Source organism: Gossypium arboreum, chromosome 9, assembly GCF_025698485.1.
Source record: "Gossypium arboreum isolate Shixiya-1 chromosome 9, ASM2569848v2, whole genome shotgun sequence".
Lineage (NCBI taxonomy): Eukaryota > Viridiplantae > Streptophyta > Magnoliopsida > Malvales > Malvaceae > Gossypium > Gossypium arboreum.
Window position 1 is genome coordinate 29,670,811 of NC_069078.1, and position 4,550 is coordinate 29,675,360.

At 40.2% G+C, this 4,550-nt stretch overlaps 1 non-coding gene across 1 annotated transcript; it reads left to right on the forward strand.

Moving 5' to 3' along the window:
- Window positions 1-3,217: 3,217 nt before the first annotated feature.
- LOC128281278 (small nucleolar RNA R71) lies at window positions 3,218-3,323 on the forward strand. Its single transcript, XR_008271491.1, has one exon. It is a non-coding gene; the product is annotated as a small nucleolar RNA R71 (small nucleolar RNA).
- Window positions 3,324-4,550: the final 1,227 nt, after the last annotated feature.

Consider the following 4,550-nt stretch of genomic DNA (forward strand, 5'->3'; position numbering starts at 1 on the left):
AGGTGGCTGAACTGGGGACCAAAGCTTACCAGCACTTCGAGGGAGAGTAGTGGATGTGGCAACGGAGAGTGTCGAGGTCGTTCTCATCCATGAACTCCTCTATGTACCGGCCCAAAGCTATACTGAACTCGGGCACATTCAACTAGCGGACTAAATCACCGAGACGGAACTAGACTGATCCAAGATCATCAAAGTTGGTCATGACATCTTGAACATGGAATGTCGATCAAAGTTCAAGTGTGAGCTCAAGGTACGTCGGCTCGATGATTGTAAAGAAGAGGTCCAATGGATCAGTTTTCAGGAGTGCTCGTACATCGTCAGCCAACTGGACTTGTTCAAGCGCTGTCCAGTCAATGCAATGGCCCACACCTAGAGGTCGGGCCCGTAGGATTTGGAATAGTTCATCATAATTTCTAGGTGGAAATTGGAGGTATGGGTGGCAAATTTCTACGGTAGGGCACGAGGAAGACGCCTCCTTCTGCTTTTTCGAATCGGGGACGACAGTTCTCTTGCCACGTGAGCTTGACATGGTATGCACTAAAAAGATGAGAATGAGTGTCGAAAATAGAGTTGGAGGTGACGCACGGGCATGGCAGGGAGGCTGTATGGACTTGCAGCAGCTAGGGTTAAGGATTTTGGGTGAAGAAGATGATGAATAGTGAAGGGTATTTATATATTTTGGGACCCACGGCTAGGGGACACGCTTGTGTTCCCCAATTTTTTGCCCGTGTGATTCGCGAATTTTGAATTTGGATGCGTTTGACATTTTGCCCACGCATGTATTCCTTGGGCGTGTGGGTGCACACGACCGTGTCTGTCTTCGTTCTCTTCTCCCACGCTTGTGTATGTAGGCCCACGCCCGTGTTAATCTGACAGGTTTGACCATAGGTTCTAGACACAGGAGTCGCAAATGCCCGTGCTATTTTCTCAGGTTCAACCACGTTCTACGAGATGGGCGTGTCACACGCCCGTGTTGTTTTGGTAGATTCACCCAAAGTCCTAATGCACGGTAGTGGTGACTTATCGCATCCCGTGTTGGGGAAAATTTTACCCTATTTTTACAAGGCCTAGGACACGCCCGTGTGCTTGACCGTGTGAGTGTGGTAAACCTGTATTCAAGAGCTCTATTAGTAAGTTAGGTGTTCAAACACTTAAAATTTAAAGAAGTTAATACCATTAGTGCTCGGGTTGCCTCCCGAGAAGTGCTTATTTATAGTCTAAGCTGAACTTACCTCTCTGGTGAATGGTCATAGTGGTTCGAGGAGTTTATACTCCTCATTCCTACTATGAATCCCCTCAAAATAAAGTTTTAGGCGGGTATTGTTTACCTTAAAGGTGCCGAATTTGGGATGACTTACCTTGACTGTACCAAATGGGAAAATGCAAAGTACCATAAGAGGAATTTCTTCATTCGGTTTGGCAGTGTCAATGTGAGGATCTACGGCATCTAATGAAACTTTATCTCCAACCTTAAGTTGATTTGGTGAGGCATTAAGCTCATTCTAGCGTAGTTTTTATTTATCGTGTTTTCTCGGTTTAAATGTCAGCCATTCATCTAACTCATCGATTCATAACCTTCATTCTTCATGGGTAGATTCTTTGTTGTGGATTGAACATTGCTCATGTGTGTCCTTCTAACTTATTTCCTGCAAAATAGGTTGCACTGTATGATCAGCCTTAGTAGAACAATTTGTACAATCACCTTCAATTTTCGATGTGTTGTTCGGGTTGTGATCTTGAAGGTTGATTGTTTCGTCTCCTACATGACGTGTGATTTCACCTGTGCCAACGTCAATAATTGTTCTAGCAGTTGCTGAAAAGGGCCTTCCCAAAATTAAAGGAACATTACTGTCCTCTTCTATGTCTAAAACAACAAAATCAACTAGGAATATAAATTTATCAATTTTGACGAGTACGTCTTCAATGATACCCCTAGGAAATCTGACAGTTTTATCTGCTAATTGAATGCTCATCCTAGTTTGTTTGGGTTTCCCTAGACCTAGTTGTTTAAACAATTTGTAAGGCATAACATTGATATTAGCCCCTAGATAAGCCAACGCATTATTAACATCTAAACTACCAATTAAACAAGGAATCGTAAAACTCCCTATATCTTTTAGTCTGTTGGGTAGTTTATTCCAAAGAATGGCTGAGCAAACCGCGTTCAGCTCCACATGTGACCTTTCATCTAACTTTTGTTTATTTTCTAGAAGCTCCTTTAAAAATTTGACTGCGTTCGGCATCAGCTAAAGTGCTTCAATAAACGGTAGGTTAATATGTAGTTTCTTTAAAAGTTTAAGGAATTTACCAAATTGTTCGCCTAAGTAGTCTTTCCTTGTCGCATTGGGGTATGGCACACGAGGTTTATATTCTGTACTTACCAATTTTTGTTCGTTTTGGCCTACCTCATTCTTACCTTCGCTTACCACCGGTTCTGGCCTTGGTTTTGACACTAACCCTTCCTCATCTTGAATGGCAATTGCGTTGAGTTGCTCCCTTGGGTTAGATTCAGTGTTGCTTAGTAGGCTACCTTGTGGTCATTAGAAAATCAACTTGGCGAGCTGTCCAATCTGAGTTTCAAGCCCCTAGATTGATGCTTGTTGATTTTTAAGTGTCGTCTCAGTATTCTAAAAACTAGACTCTGACACCAAGATGAATTTGGTTAGCATCTCCTCAAGGTTCGACTTTTTCTCTTGCTGGTATGGTGGTTGCTGAAAGCCTGAAGGGGGTGTTGGTTTCTAACTTCCTTGGCCTCCCTATGAAAAATTTGGGTGATTCCTCCAACTTGCATTGTAAGTATTGCTATAAGAATTGTTTTGAGATAGAGGATTATTACCCATGTAATTTAACTGCTCGTTCTCCATGTTGTGGCCATAAGGTGGGTATTCTGAATTGCTCGATCCACCTCCATTTGCTTCGCACTGCATTACTGGGTGAACCTGTGAAGAACTAAGAAAACCATCAATTTTCTTATTTAAGAGTTCTACCTGATTAGAGAGCATGGTGATCGAATAGACGTTATAAACACTGGCTATTTTTGTTGGCTTTGTCCGCATGACTTGCCACTGATAGCTATTCAGTGACATCTCCTCTATAAATTCATAGGCATCTTTAGGTGTTTTATTATTGATGGTTCCGCTAGTAGCTGCGTCAACCATTTGTCGAGTTGAAGGATTCAGGCCATTATGAATAGTTTGAACCTGTAGCCAGAGTGGTCACCCATGGTGAGGGCATCTTCGCAAAAGGTCCTTATATCTCTCCCATGCATCGTAGAGTGTTTCTAAATCCATCTGCACAAAAGAGGAGATATCATTACGTAATTTATTCGTTTTAGCCGGCAGATAATATTTTAGTAAAAACTTTTCGGTATTTGTTCCCAAGTAATGATTGATCCCCATTGTAATGAATTCAACCACTGTTTAGCTTTGTTTCTCAAAGAAAAAGGGAATAACCGAAGGCGAATGGCGTCATCAGAAACACCATTAATTTTAAATGTATCGCATAGTTCCAAAAAGTTTCCCAAGTGAGCGTTGGGATCTTCATCCTGCAAACCATCAAACTGAACAAATTGTTGTATCATTTGAATTGCTTTAGGTTTCAATTCAAAATTATTTACGACAATAGCAGATCTAACTATACTCTATTCAGTTCCTATTAAAGTAGGTTTAGCATAATCATACATAGTACGTGGAGCAAGATTCTGATTTACTGAATTAACAACAATCGCATGAGGAATCAGGTTTTCCTAATTTTCAGCCATTTCCTTGGTTGTGGTTTGAATATCGTCCTCTTGCTTGCCCTTTGTATATCTTATGCTTCGCCTTATTTCTCTTTGGTTTCTGTGAACTGTGTGATCGATCTCACTATCACAAAGTAATGGTCCTGATGGGTTTCATCTAGTCATAAACTATAAGAACCTGCCAGAAAAAGGGAAAAAGAAGAATAAGTAATAAAAATTAGAAATAAATTTTAAACTGCAGTAAAAGTAAAAGCTAAAGTAATAAAAATCGAGTGTTCCTAATATCTTAGTTCCCTGACAACGGTGCCAAAAACTTGATACGTGATATTCGTGACAGGTTTTAAATATTTATAATGAATCATTGTGACAGCCATAAAATGACCCTAGTTGGAATGTGGTTTCGGGACCACAAAACTGAGGCATAAAAATAATTTAATATTCATTTTGATGCCTATGATATGTGTTAATTCGTGTGTGACATTTTTGATGATTTGATTTAGGGTTATAAATGTGAATTTCACTAAAAGGACCTAGTAGTAAACTTTGAAAGTAGGATAGGAAATGTGTGATGACTAATTAAAGCATGCATGCAAAACAATGGTCTTGCATGTCAAATACCCTCTTTTTATAAGTGGTGGCGGCCATGACAAGGAGGATGGGCAAAACATGTCATAGACATGTTTTGTTGGTGCAATATGGGAGGAAAAATTAAACTAAGGTGAGGAATAAAGAAATGAAAAAAAAAAGAGAGAAGGTGATTGTTTCTCCCATTTCCGTGAGTTGAGGGGAAAGAAGAAAAAAAAAAGTGTTC